The following is a 21,811-nucleotide window of genomic DNA, read 5'->3' as shown; positions in this document are numbered from 1 at the left end:
ACCCTAAAGTGCAAACCTTAAAATTAACTGTAAGGCTTTTTTGTCTGGAGACATTAAAGACATGTGCTTCTGTACAATGTAGATTTTAAAAATGGAGTTTTTCCATAATAGCACACAATAAGATTTACAGAAAGACATTAAATAATCACCGTAAGACTTGGTAAAAATCCAAAAAAAAAAAAAATTCGAGCAAACCTGATGTACACCAGTATGAATATGGGAGATGTAAACATAAAGTGAGCAGGCAAATAACCATATAGGCCCTACTTTCTATGTTTGAAATGACTGAAGGAATAAACCACATAGGGTCCAGAGTGTTCATAGTTCCTAGGATTTTAGTTTCTGTATGATACAAAAAATATACAACTATTGTGCTGGGTATTTTGGCACCTAATCTTTCTAAATTTCTTATTATTGATAAGATTCTGGCATGAGAATTTTAAAGATGTAACTCAATACTGCATGATTTCAGAAAAGGTCAGTTGGTACAAATGATTAACACATTTTAAATGCTGAACAGAAAGAATCTTTTCCTAAGTGTCTGAATAGGTTGATGGTAACCCAAACATAGAGCCTGCAATTCTGTCAGGCTTGTGGCCTGGTAAAACTGTTTTTTAATACTCCTACGGAAGCTTCATTAGACTTATTCACCAAGCCAACACGTTGGCTAATATGTATGACAACTTAGGTCCTGTCTCAAGCTCCACTCAAGGCAGTGGCATCCGGCACCCTAGTTTTATTGAACACAACAGTTGTTTCTATGACCATTGGAGTCTTTGAAGCGCAGCTGCATTTTAGGACGATACTTTTCCAAATACAAAAGTTGCTTGCTGTTAAAAGCCCCACGCCGCCTTTGTCTTACGATCTGTACTGCATCTTCGTATTTCATCCCACCTGTAGTTAATACTGGAGCAACAAGCACTGGAGCTCTCCCAAGGCCTGCAAAACAATGAACAGAAATACAACAACCAGGTTCTTCACGAAACTTAATTTTCACAAGACTTAATCAGTCATCAACAATCTGGTTGGGAGTTGGTGCACCATCATTAAAAGGCCAATTGAGAATATAGATGCCTTCTTTCTCCATGAGAGTAGGGTCATAAGTTGCTTCACATACCCTTACTCTTGTAACTCCATACTTCTTAAGTTCCTCTATAAATTTGTTTAAGGTTGCGCTGGTTGGATTGTGTATAATAAGAAATCTCATGTTCTTGTATGTGACTTTCACAGGAGCTGGGCGCTTCATTGGAGCCATGTTAATTTCGTTTAAAAACACTCAACAGGGTTATGAAAGAATTTAAAAAACTGAAGACAGAAATGATGCAAAGAAACTGAGTCTACTTCAATATACCCCACTTGAAATTCTCAGTGCTTTGAGTATGAAGTTGAGAGTAATGGGAAATGAAATGAACCTCCTAACAAGAAGCAGCCATTCTTCAGTCCAGTAATACTGAGGCAAGAGAAAGGAAGTGCACTGAGGTTTACCCCCTCTAGGTCAAAACTCTTGTACAACGCTCTGTGGATTTCAATTCAACGCTTCCGTGTCCAGGTTAACCACTCTTACGGGGGCTTCTTGGTGGAGTAGTAATGAATTTCTACTGTTCACTTGTCTGCATAGAGGTCGTGCTGTGCCTGGCAGTAATCTCCATTGCCCTTCAGAAACTGCATAAATGTGTGACCAAGAACACCACAGAACTGAGGGATATGCTTACTCATTGAAGATTGTGGCCTAATCATACAGCCGGTCCCGAGGCGGCGGCTGCAGGGCAGGGGGCGGCGGTGGTGGTCGCGGGGCGGCGGCGGGGGCACCAGACTCACCAAGCAGCGAGCGGCTCCGCGGGGAGCGCGTCCTGGGCCGGCCTGCGGGCGGGGCAGCCAATGCGCGCGCCCAGGCCGAACCTCTGCATTTTAATTTTCTCTTTGTCAAAACGGATGGTAAATCATCTCCCTATCTCTCTTTCCTCCTTTCTTCACTCCAAAATCTAAAAAAACACCCACATTTTGGCAAGCTCCTCTAGGTCACAAGACTGCTTGTTGTTTGAATTTGGTAAGCCCGGGGTCATTCTTACTTTAGCTTTAAAACAAAGCTGTACTTCAGGCTGATATAACACCGCCGGGCCTGGGGCGAGCAGGAGGGAGGCGGAAGTGAAAGTGCTAGTCTCTGTGACCCGGGATGAGGTGGGAGGGACGAGGGAGGGAGGCCCCTGCTGGGAAGCCAGGGTTCAGCCTGGGGTGGCTGAGGACACCCAGGCTGTCAGGTTGCCCTCTGTATCTCTACCCCTAGAGAAGAGCCATACATGCAGCACATACAGTGGGCACTCAGGAGAGATCTGTTGGCTTGCTGATTGACTGACCGATGAGTGAAAGCACCCTATAAAAAGCTGACCCCTGGCTGCCTCCACAGCCTCTTCTATCTTCTCCCTGTAGAGGAGATGGGCTGCCAAGAGCTAAGGTCCTAAGTGATCCAGGCCAGAGCTAGATTTCAAATGCGACATTCTGAGCTCCAGTGAGGAGGCTATAAGGAGCCCAGGTCAGTTCCGGATTGCAGAGGGGTGCATAAATGTACCTTGCCAGTATTCACCTCTCTAGTCAGCTCACAGGAGCTGGTGGACATCCATCAAGGGCAGACAGCCAGACCCAAAGCTGTGGCATCATAATCCCAAAACTGAAGGAGTTTATCTTCTCCATCTCCATTATAGACAGCAGGAACTAGGTCTTAGTCTTAAAGAGTCACACTGTGGCTTTCAAAAGCTCTCCTTGCCTAAGATTTTTCAATGAGGTATACCCCATTAACCACAAGAAAAAAATTTAATATATAATGTATATATAATACTATATATTATATGTATATATAAAAGGTATACCTTTTATCTAGAAATATTCCCATGGAAATCAAATAAGAAAAAAATCAAACAGAAAAAAAAAGTATTTCCATTTTAGCTTGTTTCCTTTTTCCAGTCTTCTGCAAATACTTGGATGCATGCTAAGTTGATTAGTTCATGAATTTGACACTGTATGTGTTTTGAATTCCTATAAAATCATTAGAAGGTTATACCAGATAAACGACTTTTTTTCTTCCTGTAGTATATTTGAGAGGGAAGGAAAAACAGGAGGCTAATGCCTCTAAATAGTTAAAAGTAATGTGATTTTAGCAATTCAGATCAACAAATATTTATTGACACCCTACCATATACAAAGCACTGAGCAGTGCCTTGGAGAGTCAGAAATGGACACAATAAGTCCCCATAGCTAAGAGTCTGTGCCTTGCGATACCTATAATCTGTTATGTACACAATAGATAGATAAAGTGTATACACAAATAATGATGATGCATGCAGAAAGTGCATGATGCAGTATAAGACTCCAAGCAAAATATTTTAGAGTGACAAATAACAATTTTGGTGGAATGAAATTGTTCGAGAGTGAACGAGAAGTGAGATGGAGGAGATGGTGAGTATAGGAATATAGAGTTAGGAAGGGGAGGACAGTCATGAAATGAATGGCACGGGCAAAGAAAGAACTATTTTTCTCCAAGCGGGGAGTATGGAACTCAGATCTCCCCTTCAACTGTTCAATCTCTCTCTCAATCTCTCCCAACAGGCTCCAGAGATACAAGAGGATGTAGAATCAAGTGCACGAAGTAGAGTAGGGAGTGAGGAGAGAGTTAACATGGCCAAAGACCAGCTTTTACTCAGAGACCCGAGAAGGGAAGGTCGAGGGGTCCTATGACCTAATTCCTTTCCACCCTAGACTCTCCATCTTTTCTTTCCCTAAGTGGTTTTCCATGTTTGTGCCTCCTTAATGATAATGATAGACGTTAAGATGAAATAAGAGGAGAATGTGTCTGAGCACCGTGTTTTTGTCTTTCAACCAGGCACCGACGTACATTCACAAACCAACTCTATGTGTAAGAATGGCAACATGGAAGGTGTTGTCATTGTCCTTGATCTCTTAACTCCTTCCTTTAAAATGGATCCCTGACCGTCTGCAGTTTGCACTTTTTCTTGGCAATTTTTCTTCAGTGTTATCCTTCCTGTTTTCTCTCTAGCCATTATATTATCTATTTTACTGCTGAATATTAATTTCCTCACTATCCACCATTGGCTTATTTTAGCTACTTATTCTTTCCTGATTATTGCCTTTCTGCAAACTTCTCGCATATGTCCCCTTTGGCAGTTTTCCAGCCGTTTTTCTTCTTAACTCCTATTTTGTGCAGAGTTCATAAAAATGTATGTGCACTATATGTATAAAACCCATTCCCAAGGGCAAGCTTCACAGGAAGCATCTCACAGGCCCCATTCATCAAATCCCACACTGGCCCCAAAAGCTTATTTAAGTATTGCCCTTCTGATAGCAGATTCTATTTGAGGCCATTGGAGCAGCGTCCTGAGAATGGAAGCTAACTCCCTTTCTCCCTCTCCTGCTTGCTTTTAAGTGAGATCATGTGTGAGAAAAGACACTGAAAACTTTACAGCATGTGCTGTGGTGGTTGTCATTGCTGTTATAGTTTGTTTGCTCATGCCTTCATTGAACAAGAATTTATTGAATACCTACATGTCGGGCATTGCAGATAAAATGGGAACAAAATAGCAAATGGTGAGAACAAAGAAGGAAAATTACATAGTTCCTAGCCTCATAGATCTCATAGTCTAGAGCAGAATATGGATGTCAATCAAATAGTTAAGTGACAAGGTATAAAATTACCACTGGGCTCAGAGCTCAGAAAAGGTTTATTATACCGTACAGTAGGGAATGGGCATCTGATCTAGCCGTGGGAGGAGTCAGATCACCCTGTTGTATCTGAGAACTGGAAGATGAGTGGGAGTTACCTATGCCAAGGCAGATGGTGGGAGAGCACCCCAGGCACAATGGGCCTTGAGGTGAGAAGGAGCAGGGTTAGTTGTTCCAGGAACTGGAGGAAGGTCAATGTGATTAGGCGGGAGAAGGGAGGAGGTCAGGATAAAAAGGGGTGTGGTCTTTGATGAGGCTGGAGAAAAGGTGGTTGGGTTAGACCAGACAAGGCTAAGTTTCAGGAGGAACATTGAGGGTTTTTAGCTTAAATCAGAGAGCTGTGGGAAGACAGCAAAGCATTTAAACAGAAGGGAGTCCCATTCCATAACCTCACTCTCTGGATATATTGGAGAACAGATTGTGTTGGAGGGAAGAGTAGGGAATAGTCTATCCAAAGAGCGCCTGTGGGTAGTGTAGGTGAGAGAGATGATGGTGATTTAAGCTTGGGTGGTGGCACCAAAGTTGGAAAGAACTGAGGAGATTCAAGAAATGTGTAAGATGTCAAATTGTCAGAATCTGGTGAGAGAATGGATGTAGGGGATGAAGAAGAATGTGCAATCAAGAATCGTGACTAGCTTTTCCTCTTGGGCAACTAGATGTACATAGAGTCATTCACTTAGCTCTTCACACATGGAGTAGTAAGTACTGCCATTCTGAAAGAGCATCTTTCCCCCAGTCCCCAACACACAGCCTTGGATTATGAGTACACAGGGAGTACACAGAGCTGAGGAGCTCTGTGTCACAGCGGCTGAGAAAATTCATGGACGGTATCTCCAAAAGACGCTAACACAACCGCTGAACTTCAGGAATGAAGAAAGCTCCATTCAACTTCAGATCATCAGCCTGTTGGGCAAGAGAGTTCCTGAAACACAGGACTGTGCTGGATGCTCTGGTCTAGTCACTCCACAAACACCGTATGATGCCCACTCACTGTAGCCCTTTCCTCAGTCCCCAGGGCTCAGTCCTACTAAAGCCACTGAAGGATCCCAAGACCAGGTCTCATGGTGAATGCCTAATAAACTGCACCTTCTCCTTCCTCAGAGCCCTGATCCCTTCTCTGTTATGACCTAAAACACAAATGTCTCATCCTAAATGCTTTCTAGGACAAGAGAACTTGATTGCCTTTCTGTTGGGGCAAAATACAAAAAGGCCTGTTTATGAGTTGTTGCTGGGGGTGCAAAGAATCCCACTACAAACCTGGAAGCTTCTCTTTCTGGACTTCTAAACGCTAAAAGGTTATTCTTCATCCTTTTTGCACAATAGAATGTGATTAACTTCAAGCAGGTTCTTGTCTACAAATATAACAGATCTGTTTATAACCCCATCTTTGTGGCTAGAGATAGAGGAAGAGATACCTTGAGTCATTCTCTAAATGCTGCCTAAAGATCCTCTGAGCTTCCCTTTCTATAGTTGAAAACAAAAACCATGAATTTAATCTTTAACAAGGCATTCTACTATATCCGCTGCATTGTCAATGAAGCTTACACCTGTGGAGAAGGCCTCCAGTTGTCCTCCAAAATCCAATCTCCCCTTCTACCTGGACATACGACCAGACTAAATTCCCAGCCTCCCTTGTAGTCATGTGTGGCCCTAGGACCAAGTTCTCTCCAATGAATGTTAGTCACAGTGATTTGCTCCACTTCCAGGCCAGGTCCATAAAACCTTCCCACTGTTGGCTGTTGAGGAAGTTGATGCTCAAGCTGGCTTTGGAATCCACATTTTGAAAATGGCAGAGCAGCCGTCAGCCTGGGTGCCTGAATCGTTGTAGAGAATAATGGCTCTCCCTGCTAGAACACCCATATAACTGTTACATGAGAGAGAAAGAATCTTCTTTTCTTTAAGCCACTAAACCTCTGAAGTGTAACAAGTAAGCAGACCAATTTAATAACCTGAGAAGGCTCGTCCATTAAACCATGAGCTTCTGAAAGGCAAGGACTACACTATACCTCATTCTTTATCAAATCTACCATCTCCCCCACTGTACTTGGCATGTACAAAGCTTTCAATAGATTTATTTCAAATGAGTGGTAAAGCTTAGGAAACATTTTGTGATGGGCTTGCAAATTTGCTCACATAACAACTGAGATGTACAGAGAGATGTACTTTTGGACCTTGGTTTTTCTCATGTTGCTTCCCCTGCTTGGTGGTTGGGGTACATGGGAGGAGACAACTACATGTCCAACCTAGTTAAAGCTTTGTCTACTGCCATATTTAAATAGCCTCATTGGGTAATGTTTAGTTTTTGGGGATAAATACTCTTATTTATACTTGACTTTCTCCAAGATGGTATCTAGAGTGTAAGAGGAAAAACACTCGAGCAAAAGGGTCTAGATTGATTTGATGTCTTCTCAATCCTAGGTGGCCTTGCTGTGGAGAATCTGATTTGTGGTGTGCTGCTGCTGAATTCTTTCTCAACTTAATCAGGGTCCTGTAACCATTTCCTGTAGACTAGACTCCCCTCAGTTTTTGCTAAGTAGACTTCTCTGAGTCTCTGTCTTGTCCCTCGAGAGCCCCAGCCCCAGATTGTCCTTCTCAAGCCTTTGCTATAAGATCTCCACATCCTAGCCATGGTGGCCCTGAGGATGAGCCCCCATCTCTCTCTTTGATATCCATGCCATCTAGGAATCAGGGAAGAGCCAGGAGTACAGTCTAGATCTTCTATCTGAATGCTGCTCTCTTAACTCAGCTGTGCTGTCCCTTGTCGGCATTGGGTCCATTGCACAGAGGCCTGTTGCAGACTCATAACAGAAAGTGAAATGAAAGCCCAGAAAAGGGAATTCCGGACCCACATGTCTGACAGTTTTCCCCTCCTGCCTTTGTCTCCCTTCTTCCTACAGTCACCTGGGGCCAAAAAGGATAGACTTTTCCTCCTTCCTGCACATCAAATCCTCCTTCTCCCCAGTGAACAAGCCTCATGGACTGTTCATCATGGCAGAAAGCTTGTCTGATCCCAGGGCTTATTCCTTAGTGTAGAGAAGCGTGCTGTATGTGTGGTTCTTGCTGTGTTAAATGGGAGATAGAGAATTTGAGAAAACCTTTCTCTGTCACAAATCTGACTTTCAGGTCTTTTTAGAAAACTCTTATTTTCAGTGTCAGATACTAACAAATCTGAAAATGTTGATGAAACTCAAGGAAGTATATCTTTTAAAAGATGTCATTGCAGATTATGTTCACGCTTCCTTTTAGAATAGGTCCCCCAAAATAATCAAATCGGCCCCTGGGACCCGGATAACTTGGTCTGACCAGAGAGTCACACAGTAGGAAATACAAAAAAGGAAACTTCTCTTAAAATTATATCTTATTCCAACTCTCTTTGTGGCTTAGAACATCCTGAAATGTTGCCTTATAAAAATAGGGTGAGAGGAGGATGAGAGAACCATGATTTCATCTACCACCAAAGTCTTTATCAGCTATGATGTTGGCATAGGTGTCTTGCTTAATAACTAGCTGTCTCTCTTAAACTATAGGGAACACAATTTTCTTGACAAAGAAACCCTATTGGCTCTTATGCCCAAGTTTGGACAGTGGATGCTGTGGAAGTGAATGCAGAACACAGACAAGCAGCAGCGAGTTAGTTCTAGTCGTCTCCAAATCATCTAGGAGCTCGTTAAACTATAGATAACCTGAATAAGCATGTTTGCTTGTTTATCTTTTTTCCTTTCAAAACAGAGATTAAGTTAAACATGATTATTCAGGTCAGAAAATCTAAAGCAGACGTCTTAAAGAACGATAGTGATACTAAAGCCTTGTAAAGACATTAGCGTCTATTATTCATTCCGACATTACAACAACAAAAGAAATTTGCTTTTTTAAAAAATTGAAGTACTTAATATTGTGAAATCTTCATAATAACTCTATAAGGTAGTCACAATTATTATTTTCCTTTTGCAAATGAAGAAACTGAGGCTTGGAGAAGGTAAGTGGCTTAGTCAAGGTCCACAGGTAGGAAGCGAGCAGTAAATGGAGCCAGGACTTGGGCCCAAGTCCTCTGCCTCGTGGGTCTATTTTCATTTCACTATACACACTCTCAGTCCTCGTGTCTAAATGTTATTCCTTCTGATTTCCAACATCTGGTGTGTTTTTTTTTCTTTTTAAGACCATAGTGGCATGTTCATTGACCAGAGCCCAAACAAGTGGATGATGATGCTCTGCAGACTTCCGTGATATAGGCATTGGCTTATTAGTAATTTAAATAATGCTATAAAATAATCCCACTCCTACTCTATTGCTTTGAGCCATCTGCTTTGTGATGATCAGAGTTTCAGCCTAATGAAAGAAAAAATTGAACTAGAGGTCTTTTTGTTTTGTTTTGTTTTTGATGCTAACTTAATCCTGGAGGCATTGCCGGGAGGTGTTTGGCACAAACTTCAGCGGGGTCACCTGTCTCATTTGTGTGCAGAGCAGACACCTGCCAAGGCTTGTCTTTCCCAGATCTTTGTCTGGGAGAGAACAAGGGAATGAGAACATGAAGAGATTTTCTTCCCACTGAGCTCCATAGGTCTGCCAAGCCAGGAATAGTACAGGAGGAAGCAAATATGGCAGAAAACTCATTTATGCATTAACCAATTCGTCCAAGTTCTGTTTTTTTCCTACATAACAGTTTACAAATAGTTGTCCGAAACCACAGACCAATTTAAAAAAGACGAAGATGAGGAGAAAGAGAAATGAAGAGGAAGAGATGTATTTCTGTCTTTAAACACTCTGAAAACCTTTGTAGAATGCAAGACTCTTAAAACACTGACCTGGCCTCTCCTGCTCACTTTTTTTGCTGAGCCAGGGCAGACCATGTCCTACCCCCACCCTTTCACTTCTCCTCTTAGACTACTTTACCCAGACAAACATCCATTAGTCCCTCCTTGTGTGTGCAGTCTAAGCAATAATTCATTGCTTTACTGATTTAAAACATAACTACTAGCGTATGTCTTCATTCTGTGAAACTTAATTTAATTCTAGAATTGATCAAATAAAGCCACCTAAATTCAACCAGCCATATGTGAAAGTGCACTAATAAACTTGAACACTATCTGACAAGAGCTATTTCTTCCACGCTCCTGCATCAGGTCTGAGGTTCTCCCTCTCGCTAAAATTTCTTAGCATGACTCCAAGGGCGCTTCCCAATTAGCATTGCTTTTTAGGAGCTTTAGCAAAGGTTTAAACATTTCAGTGAAGCTTATTTATTATTTTGCACATTAGCAGAGATTAGCTTCAGCAATCACTACTCCTATTTGCTACAGAATCCTGGCAGATAATGCCCAAAGAGGCTGAGTATAGGACAATAGTTGCAAAAGTATTTTAGAAGAAAACATGAATAGGTTTAGTCATAGTACAATTGTCAAACCAAACATATCAGTTGGTTTCAAACATCTCTCTGACTTCTATTTTGCAATCCCTGGTTTATGTGTTTACTATGAAGACAATTGGGTAGTTATGAAGATAGAGATCAACTTTCGAAAGGGATGGGACCCAAAACTAATTGGTTTTGAAGAGGGAAGGTGTCAGGACCATGAGTCATTCGTGATCAGTCGCCATATAGGTTTGGGGGTCCTGGGGAATGAGCAGGAGGGGCTACCGTAGAGGGTAGGAGAGCTGTTTTACAGCCCTTTCTAGGGTTAGCCTATTTCCTGTTTCTAGTCTTTGTTCTTTTTATTGGTTTTCTCTATTGAGAACCAAAATGTTCACAACTCCTGTATTTGACACATCTATATGACTTTGAGAATGTCACCGTAACGATGAAGGAACTCTGCTTTTATTCTGGAAAAGGTTTTATAAAAAAGCCATAAAACGTGCCTCTTATTGAGTGAAGATGAAGAATCTTTCCTTTCCAGCAACTCAGCATCTTTTTACTTGAAGAGCCTTCAGGAATTAAAATTCAGATGAGCACAGCAGCTATCCCCCACTGCCACCGGTGCCAGCGCCATTTGGCCAGAGTGGAGCTTCCAGGGGCATGTCTTTCATCACCGTCACAAACTTCAGTGGGAGCTGGCAGGCAACAGCAATTTGAGAAGCTAAGTAAATCTAGAGAACACTCAGTCACAAGCTGGAATTCATAAGGCACATTGGTATTATTCTTGCTTTCAAAGCAGATTATAGGGTCAAAGATTAAGGACATGGTTTTCCTAACTCCTGGCCATAAGAGAAACTCGATGATTAAACCCCACATTAGGAATCAGGTTTACAGAGATGGAGCTATTTTTTTTTTTTTTTTGTGAGGAAGATCAGCCCTGAGCTAACATCCATGCCAATCCTCCTCTTTTTGCTGAGGAAGACCAGCTCTGAGCTAACATCTATTGCCAATCCTCCGTCTTTTCTCTCCCCAAAGCCCCAGTAGGTAGTTGTATGTCATAGTTGCACATCCTTCTAGTTGCTGTGTGTGGGACGCCGCCTCAGCATGGCCGGAGAAGCGGTGCGTCGGTGCGCACCTGGGATCCGAACCGGGCCGCCAGTAGCGGGGCGCGCACGCTTAACCGCTAAGCCATGGGGCCAGCCCAGAGATGGAGCTATTATCTCTCAGAATGGAATCTTTGAGAAGAACAATACACATGGTCATTGAGAGGAAAGAATTTCTATGCTGTTTACAATGCTTAGGCCCAATATGGTGGATTAAATTTTTATAGATGCCATTGTAATTCTCTAATCATTGCATTTGATAGTAGGGGAATAGAATCATTCATAGTTCAGGGGTTTTAAAAATCCATTATTTATAGTATGTTAGTTAGCTTGGGCTGCTCTAACAAAATCGCATCAACTGGGTGCTTAAACAACAGAAATTTATTTTCTCACAGTTATGGAGGCTGAAATTCTGAGACCAAGGTGGTAGCATGGTTTGGTTCTCTTGAGAGCTCTCTTCCTGCCTCTCAGACAGTCACCTCCTCTCTGTGTCCTCACATGGTGGAGAGAGGGAGAGAGCAAGTCAGTGTCTCCTCTTATAAGGGCACTAATTCCATCAGACCAGAGCCCTGCCCTCATGACCTCATCTAACCCTAATTACAACCCAAAGGGCCCATCTCTAAATACCATCACACTGGGGATTAGAGCTTCAACATATGAATTTTGAGGAGACACAAACTTTCAGTCTATAACATAGAGCAAAATGAGACTCAAAAGCTTGGTCACATGGAAGAGTGAGAAAAAATTATAATCTTTAGAACCAAGAATTTATTCCAATATGTGCCTCCTTATTTTGTGACTAAAATCTGTACTTCCAAAAATTTACCCAGAGACATATTCAGACTTCACACACCTAAAAATGGAAGAAGAGTTATATATAAGAGGCACCATCTGCTTAATCAAGTACCTTAAGGTTTTGGAACTGAATCATCTCCAAATTATGATTCAAATTGAGTGCAGAAAATGGAATGACGAACTCAACAGCCCAATATTTAAATAAAATTTGGGCACTTATTCTATTTCAGCTTCCTCATATGTGAAATGAGGAGAATACACATCCTACCTAAGGTAGGGAATTGGTATGAGCCTTAAATGAGGTGTTATAGTTGAAAAGCTTTGCCTGAATAAGTGGACGAGATTGTAGTACTAATATTGCAAATATTTATTTAGTTCCATGTGTCTGACACCCTGCCATATTCAAGAAATACAAAATTAAGACATGAGTCCTTACATTAAGGAGACCACCATCTGGTCTCAAAGACAAATCCATTAACGACTCTAAACAACTAACTAGGGTACAATGTAATAAATGTTATAATAAAGCTGTGTACAAGATACTATGGAAGAATCACACACTGGGAATTTAATATGTGATTCAGCAACTAGTCATTTGGCGTGAAAATCTGGCCAGTCATTTGCTCAGGACTTTCAGTTGGCTCCTAAATTTCTTGCCTAGATTCTCCCTATGTAGACTGGATTAGCTGCATGAATTTTGAAGCTCGACTATTTGATGCAGTTAAGGTTTAGGATTGTTATGTCACCTCTTAAATTGACCCCTTTATCATTGGCCCTCTTCATCCCTGGTAATGTTCTTTGCTACTTTGATATGGTCACTTTTTATAGCTTTCACTGGATTTGTATTAGCATGGTATATCTTTTTCAATCCTTTCACTTTTAACCAATTTATATCTTTATACTTAAAGTGAGTTTTTTCTGGGCAGCATATAGTTGGATCTTGCTTTTTAATCCAAACTGGCAATCTCTACATTTTAAATGGAATGTTTAGACCATTTAAAATTAATGTCATTATTGATACAGTTGAGTTTAAATCTACCATCATGATATTTGTTTTCTCTTTGTCTCATCAATTCTTTGTTTCTTTCGTCCTCTTTTTCCTCTGGTTACTTGGGGGCTTTTATTATACTTTTTTTTGTGTGTGTGAGGAAGATCAGCCCTAAGCTAACATCAGATGCCAATCCTCCTCTTTTTTTTGCTGAGGAAGATTGGCCCTGAGCTAACATCTGTGCCCATCTTCCTCTACTTTTTATGGGACGCCGCCACGGCATGGCTTGACAAATGGTGAGTCAGTGCACACTCAGCATCTGAACCTGCGAACCCCGGGCCGCCAAAGTGGAGCGTGTGCACTTAACCGCTTGCACCGCGGGGCCGGCCCCCCTTATTATACCTTTTTATTATACATTTTAACATGTTACAGTCTACCTCCAAGTGATATTATACTCATTCACATATAATAAGAACCTAACAAAATTATACTTCTGTTTCTCCCCTCTTAGTCTTGTGTTGTGGTTGTCATGCATTTTATTTCTACGTATGTTATAAACCTCACAATGTCTTTTTCTCTGGCTGCTTTTATGATTTTCTCTCCATCAGTTGATTTAAGTAATTTGATTCTGTTGTGCCTAGGTGTAGATTTCTTCATGTTTCACATGCTTGAGTTTTGTTGACATTTCTGAATATGTGGGTTTCTAATTTCTCACCACCACTCATTTGAGGACTTTAATTTCCTATGTATTTGGTTGCTTGAATTTGTCCCACAGTTCAATGATTCTGTTTATTTTGTTCAGTCATCTTTCCTGTTTCATTTTTTTTCATATGTCTTCAAAACCATTAATCTTCTCTGATGTCTTCTCCAATGTCAGTTCTAGTAATCCTATCCAGTGTATTTTTTGTCTAAGGCATCATAATTTTCATCTCTAGATTTTCAATTTTTTTAAATGTCTTCCATGTCTCTACTTAACGTTTATTCTTTCTTCCAGCTTCTTGAACATATGGAATAGAATTATAACTGTTTTAATGTCCTTATCAATTGATTCTATCACCCATGTCATATCTGGGTCAGTTTTGATTGACTGATTTTTCTCCTCATTGTAGGTCATATTTTCCTGTTTCTTTGCACGTCTAGTAATTTTTTTTTTTTTTGTGGGGAGTGATTTGCCCTGAGCTAACATCTGCTGCCCATCTGCCTCTTTTATTTTTGTTTCTTTGTTTTGCTTCCCAAAGCCCGAGTACATGGTTGTATATCCTAGTCATGAGTCGTTCTAGTTCTTCTGTGTGAGCCGCCACCACAGCACGGCTACTGACAGACGAGCAGTGTGGTTCTGCGACCAGGAAGCAAACCTGGGCCGCCAAAGCAGTGAGCACCAAACTTTAACCACTGGGATATTAGGGCTGGCTCGCATGTCTAGTAATTTTTGATTGAATGCCAGATGTTGTGAATTTTAGCACATTTGCTGCTGGATATTTTTGATTCCTGTAAATATTTTTGAGCTTGTTCTGGACGCAGTTAAGTTACTTGGAAATAATTTGATACTTTGGGTGTTGCTTTTAGGTTGTGTTGGACTTGACTAGAGTTGCCTTTAGCATAGGGTCAATTTCTCCCCACTTTTGAGGCAACATTCTTCAGAGTTCTCTAATTATACCTGAATTACGAGATTTTCCACTAGGGCTTTTGGGAACAGGAACTTTTCTCAGGCGTATGTGAAGTCTAAGGACTATTCCCTCTGATTCTTTCTGGTGGTTCTTTTCCTGGTCTTGGGGAATTTCCTCGCATGCGTGCACTATTTGATATTCAACTGAATTCTCAAGGGGGACCCTCTTCTGCTCCCTGGAGTTTGTCTCTGTGCAGCTCTCTTCTTTCTGATACTCTGCCTTGTAAACTCTAGCCACTTTGGTTTCCCTGGACTCTGAGCTATGTCTTATCAACTCAGCAAAACAGTTGGACTCTGTGAGCTTCTCTACCCCTGTGATGCAGCCTAGAAAATTTTCCCATGCAGTAGAAAAAGTTTCTGGGCAATCATCAAGTTCATCTCACTTATTTCCCATCTCTCAGGGATCGTTGTCCTTCGTTGCCTGATATCCAATGTCTTGAGCACTATTGTTTTATATGTTCTGTTGAGGTTTTTTCAGCTGTTTCTGGTAGGAGGGTAAATCTAGTTGCTGTTACTCTGTTACTCTGTGTTGATCAGAAATGTAAGTCCTTGTAGAACAGATGATAATCACTTCAATACAAAAGTAATGGTGCCAAACCTTGTCATGAAATTATACGACAGAAATCTTGACTTTTTTATACTGACCAAAGAACAGAGAATACCAAAGGTAAAGGAAGTGAACCCCACTTCTCTTTCTCTAAGCTTGTCCTACTGAGCAGCTGGGGGCCATCAACAAGTCTAAACGAACAGCTCGTATTATAATTTCCCAAGAGCTCTGGATTAAAATTTTGTGTAGAATTGTTAAGGATTATCATTCCAGTCCTGGGAGGATACCCAAGGACAACTGGCGTCCCTTTGTGGCCCAAAAAGCACATATGGGAAAGAGCCCCAGATAGGAATATGTTCCAGAGATGCTGCCTCCAGCACTACAGGACAGGGATGAAGCCCCAACAACCAGCTGAATTAGACTCAGCAGCTTCTAAAACTCCATCCTATTTTAATTTTTCTATCTTAGTGCAGGAACAATATCTACCAACTTTCTTAACCACAAAGGCTTTTCAGTTTCTAGTTCTTGTTTAATTAACACTTTGCAAATTAGAACTTCAGTGTGGAAAGGATTTTAAGCATACTGGGTGGAACAAAGTATAGTTTCAGTTATTAATTATATATGAGTGGACCAGGAAGAACATTAAGAAATTAGCAATGTGCTTTTACCAACATTCCTCTGTTGTAATCACTATCCCAGGAAACTGATATCTTTCTTCTTTTGTGTGTGTTGACACTTGAGATAATCTCTAAAGTCTCTTTAAGTTCCAACATTCTGTTTTTCTCAGACATTTGCTAGTCTAATCAACTTATGAGGAACTGAAATACAAAGAAGTAAAATTTAAGAAAATCTGAATAGTAGAAAGAATACTGGATTTAAGAATCAGAAAACCTTTTTGAGTCAAGAATCTATACATCTGACTGTGTAATCTTGGGGAGAAAGATCACTTAACTTCTATAGGTTTCATTACTACCTTTACTTTTTGGGTGAATAAATTATCAGTCCAGACTCACCTATGATGTGAGAATAAATTAAATAAATATGAAAGCACTTTTGAAGCATAAATGGCAATTGTCCAAGCCCACAAAAGAAATTACTAGAACTCAAAAGAAACATTATATATCAAGGATTCCAGACAGCAGAAACATCCAAACAACATAAACAATACAACTCAATTATTTTTGTGATTGCCCATGCGAAAAATCACATAAAAGTAATGATTGAGGGATGCTGTTCCACATTGTGTGACCTGTGGTATGTGTTCAGTGATATCGCTGTGGTCAAATATGTACCAAAGAGCAGACAATCGGTGGCATCATGGCAGTGATGTCATGACATGATGATGTTCATGATGTGACAGTTCTTCATCATTTATATGTTGGGCTGGTTATAAAGTATTGATTGCTACAGTGAAACTCTTTCTCATGTGAGGAAACATTTTTTCTGTGATCATTATTCAGTTTCTGAACATTCTATGTGAGTGACCTTCAGGAAACCCTGTCTTCTGACTGAGATTTTCTATCCTTTTCAAGCCACCCTCTGCCCTCACTTTCCTATGACTAGTAGAGAATTCAATGCAGAAATCTCTTAATTTTCAGCCAGAAATAGATTATGAAACACATTTTGCATGCACTTTTTTCCACTCCCATCCTCCTGACCAGAGAAAATTGGTTGCAAAGAAAGGGCATGAGACAAATTTCATGGAGTTGTAATGATTGGTCTAAGAGGAAAAAAGTGAGAACCATAGATGTTTTGATCGCCTCCTCTTCACCTTGTTGGTGAGGGAGGGATTCCACATTAGGATTATGGGGATGGCCAAACACGTGACACCCAGTACTGGCCAGATGGGATGGATGGCAGTTTATTGTCCAGGGAAGGAAGATACTGCACCACCAGAGCTGGACAGGAGTTGTACTTGGGAGCAGAGTGAACAGCAGGGCTGTGGGGGGCAGGCTTTGTGGTAACAAGAGGTTGGAGTGACTCTTGGTTTCTACAGGAGGATGTGATTGGATTGTTTGGATAATTCTGCAGGTTGGCAGGAAACTGAAGCCTGCTAGTCAGGGATAAGCAGACACTGTGCCTCTTTCCCGTGATGGGAGGGTTGTTTGGCTAGGGGACCTTATCTGAGGGAGCAGAGTGGGCAGGAGAACTCAGGTAGGCCATTCAAGTCCCTCCTAGTTTTAGATGGCAAGGCAGCACATAATATTAATTTAGGCCTATATCACAATAGAGGTTATATAAACACACTTACCAATGTGGACAAGGAAGCTCATCTCCTGTAGCTTGCAAGCCGTTCCTATAATCCATCACCACTTACTCTGCTCTTAAATCAAACACTAAGCCCTTTCAAAACTGGAGATAAAATTAGGAATGCCGGAAACATTGTTGGGGCTGTTCCCAGCCTTGCTCCCTTGTTCAGAAAACTGTAGAAAGACCAGGGGCCCTCCTTGATGGCCTGCAGCCTACGGTTGTGCTGTCTCCAGGCAAAGGTCCTTGTGACTGTTCAGACGAATAACTGTAACTCCCCAGGAGCTCACCGTGGCCTGACCCAGCTACATTTACTGAAACAAGGAAACAGGGTCTATTGGCCTTGTCAGTCGGTGTAACTGTAACTTAGAAAAATAGAAGTTCAGTGATCACACTTAATGGAAACATAAAGTCTACAGTTAAACAAGGAATTTTCAGCTCTTTACAGAGAATTTTAGAGGAAAGTATTGAGAATAGTTATAATTAGATATACACATGAAAAGAGAGACACTATATGCCATATTCTAATAAAATTAGTATTATAATATCTACAGTATTTACACACTCTGAATAAATTTAAAACAACGTAATTAATTGAAAAATCTTTTTCCTGTGCACAAAAGCAGTGATACCGTCTTACAGTCATGCGTTGCGTAACGACGGGGATATGTTCTGAGAAATGCGTCATTAGGCGATTTCATCACTGTGCAAGCATCATAGAGTGTGCTTTCACAAACCCAGATGGGATAGCCTACTACACACGTAGGATATATGGTACCACTCGTATGGAATCACCATCATATGTGCAGTCCATTGTTGACTGAAACATTGTTATGCAGCACGACTCTATTTTTTAAAAAAGTTTTAAATGTTAGATGATGACATTTCAAATATACAGCCAAGTACAGAAAATATTAACAGATACTCATGTACTGACCACCCATTTTAACAGGTGTTAATATTTTGCTTTATTTCCTTTGGAATCAATTTTCTCTCTTTTTAGAAAAGAAAGCGTTAAGCACAGATAGAGCATCCCCATCCCATCCTCTACTTCTCTTCTGAGAGGCAACCACTACCCTGAAGTTAGTGTGTTTCTTTTCATGCTTGTATGTTTAAACTTTTATTATATTATATGGATATATCCATAAATGATATATACTATTGTTTTGTATGCTTTAAGTATTTATATAAATATTAGAAATCATATGGTACATTTCCTCTTGTAACTTGCTGTTCTTATCAACATGTTTTGAGATTTATTCATGTTTATATACGTAGATCAAGTTTGTTCATTTTGACTTTCTATAGTATTTCACGGTATGAATAAACCACAGTTACTCATTGACCTAGTGTGATATTTTTATTTATAATAAGAAATATGTTTTTGGTCTTTGTCCCCATTTCTGGCACAGAGCTCCTAAAACTCTTGGAATTTCCTAAGTGATGAGAGCATAAAGGTACCCTTTGTTATGTTAATGAGATGACATTTGGACCCCATCTAAGGATGGGGGTTGGTTGCCAGGGGAACCAACCATGTGATTAGAGGGTTAGAATTTTCAGTCTCACCCCCCTGACTTCTGGGAAGGGGATAGGGGGCTGGAGATTGAACCAACCCCCCAATGGCCAATGACTTAATCAATCCTGCCTAGGTAATTTAGCCTCTATAAAAACCCAAAAGTATGGGTTCAGAGAGCTTCTGGGTTGGTGAACATGTCTAGATGTGGGAAGAGTGATGTGCGCAGAGAGAGCATGCAAGCTCTGTGCCCTTTCCCCACACCTTGCCCTATGCATCTCTTCCATCTGGCTGTTCCTGAGTTATATCCTTTTATAATAAACTGGTGATCTAGTAAGTAAAATGCTTCTCTGAGTTCTGTGGACTGCTCTGGCAAATTAATTGAACCCAAGGAGGGGGTCGATGGGAAACCCCGATCCACAGCTGATTGGTCACTGGACTTGTGACCAGTGTCTGAAGTCGGAGGGGTGGTGGTGGGGTACACTGGGTCTTGTATAGTTATTTCCATGAGTTCTTGGGGTGTGTCACATGTTCTGCTGCACAGTGCACTCATGGGTATGTGTATTGGCTCCTCCTTGTGTCTGCTTCCCTCAAAGCCTGTGAGCTGTTGTCTCAGAGGACCCTGGCCTGGTGGCAGTCAGGTTTCCCTGTCTAGAATCCTGTTTCCTGGATCTACTGTTCTCTAAACAGCAACAGTGGAGAGGGGCTAACCCCTTAGTCCTCACTGTGACTAAGCTGTGCTGGGTTCCATGGAGACATGGGGGAACTCTTCTCTCCTCAACTCTGCATCACTTGGGCCTGGATGTTGCTCTAGTCATGCCTAAACATCACAAAGTATGACAAAGCCTCTCAAAGCCAGCCCGCTGGCTTATCTTTCTAGCCCCTCTCTCTGCAGGGCCAGGCTGGGGAGCAGCCAGCAGCTCCCCCACTGTCCTCTTCGCTGTCCTCTCTCCCAATCTCCATCCCACTCCCCAGGCAGCCTTGCATACAACAGGGACGTATGCAGCCCGCATTCCCCTCCTCGAAGCCCACATTCCCCAAGCAAATAAAGTCATGCAAATATACTTCTAAGACAGCAAGCTCTGCCCAACCCGACAGGTCTAGATTTCTCTTTAGGTTCAGTCAAGATCCCTGCCCACTGATATAATGCACACTCACATATACACACACACCCTGCAACATACCACACCACACCACACCAAACACATGGTATCTTTGGTCTTTGACTTCTCCTTTTCTACTGGCTCCTTCCCACTGTATCTCCACACGTTCAAGTCTTTTCCATCCTGAACTAAACAAAGACCTTCAATAGACCTGTCTCCCCTCTAGCTACTGACCCATCTCTCTCGTCCTCCGCAGCTACTTCTTTCTTTTCACCTAGTATTGAAATCTTATTGTTACTCTAGACACATCAGTGTTATTTAAATTTTTACAGTGAACACATATTATATTTTTAACTAAAAAAAATATAGTCTCTGGTATGGGTTGACTTGTGTCCTTCCCGAAAAATGTGTTTGAATCCTAACCCCCAATACCTCAGAATGTGACTTTATTTGGAGATAGGTCTTTATAGAGGTAATCTATTTAAGATGAATCATTAGGGTAGGTCCTAATCCAATAAGACTGTTGCCTTTATAAAAAGGAGACATTTGGACACAGATAAATGCACAGGGAGAATGCCATGTGAACATGAAGACAGAGATTAGAGTGATGCAGCAGAAGCCAAGGAAGGCCAAAGATTGCTAGCAATCCTCTAGAAGCTAGGGGGAAGGTGTGGAACAAATTTCTCCCTCACAGACTTCAGAAGGAACCAATGCTGCCGAGACTCGATCTCAGACTTCCAGCCTCCAGAACTGAGACAATAAGTTTCTGTTATTTAAGCCACTCAGTTTGTGGTTCTTTGTTACGGCAGCACTAAGACGCTAATGCAGACTCCGTATCTCCATTACCAAATGTTGATGGAGTCCTCCGCCTGCCTCTCTCCCCTGCCTCACCTCTCTCTCACTCATCAGCTCACTGGTAACTGACTTCTCTGTCCACTATTCTGCTGTAACTTTCCATCAAAGCCACCAATGACCTTCTTGTTGCTAATTCCAACTGGATGTTCTTCAGCTCTTATCTTTCCCAACCTCTCTGCAACAGTTTGCACTGTTTATCTCTTCCTTATTCCTAAAACGTTATCTTCTCTTAGCTTCCATGACACTGCACTCCTGAACTTTTCTCTCGCGTCCATTTGTTTTTCTTAATATCCTTCAGATTTCCCCTTCTTTTACCCATTCCTTCAATACAAATGTTCCTCAGGGTTCTATCTATAGTCCTTTGATCTTGTCACATCATAGTCTCTCCCTAAGGCTGGTTAGTGGCTAAGTCCAGAGACTTAACCAGATTTAAGTTCAAATTTTGGCAACAATACATCATGGAAATGGGGTGTGCTTCCACCAGGAGACACATCATGTCTGCTTCTCTCTCTTTTTATGGTGTTAGCAGCTATTCAGAAGCACTACCGAGATTCATTCTTTGATTAGAGGTTTGCAAAATGGTGATATTCTATCACTCTTTGTTTATTAGCTAAAATAATTCTATAAAGAGAAACTTTATCAACTATTTGATTACACTGAAGAATAATTAATACAGAAAAGGCAGATTAAATGCTTGATTCTTTTATTTTACAGTTTTAAGAATAAAGAGTTGGTTCCCTAGTGCCTGCAAAGATGACAAATGTGGGTTTTTTTCATTACAAATTCATAGATTCAAACATATTTGATGTGTTTTAATCCATTTTGGGTATTCTTACTGATGCTCAAATTATTCCCTCTCTTATTAGTGGGAACCTTCAAGGTGGCTCCTGGATCCTGTGGTCGTGGCCCCAGAGGTCTT

At 41.2% G+C, this 21,811-nt stretch overlaps 1 pseudogene; it reads right to left on the bottom strand.

The window, feature by feature from the left end:
- Positions 1–479: 479 nt before the first annotated feature.
- Positions 480–1,286, bottom strand: LOC131418905 (protein tyrosine phosphatase type IVA 1-like; annotated as a pseudogene).
- Positions 1,287–21,811: the final 20,525 nt, after the last annotated feature.

Source organism: Diceros bicornis, chromosome 20 (assembly GCF_020826845.1).
Source record: "Diceros bicornis minor isolate mBicDic1 chromosome 20, mDicBic1.mat.cur, whole genome shotgun sequence".
Lineage (NCBI taxonomy): Eukaryota > Metazoa > Chordata > Mammalia > Perissodactyla > Rhinocerotidae > Diceros > Diceros bicornis.
The sequence above is the reverse complement of the archived record's forward strand: the minus strand, read 5'-3'. Positions and strand labels throughout refer to the sequence as shown.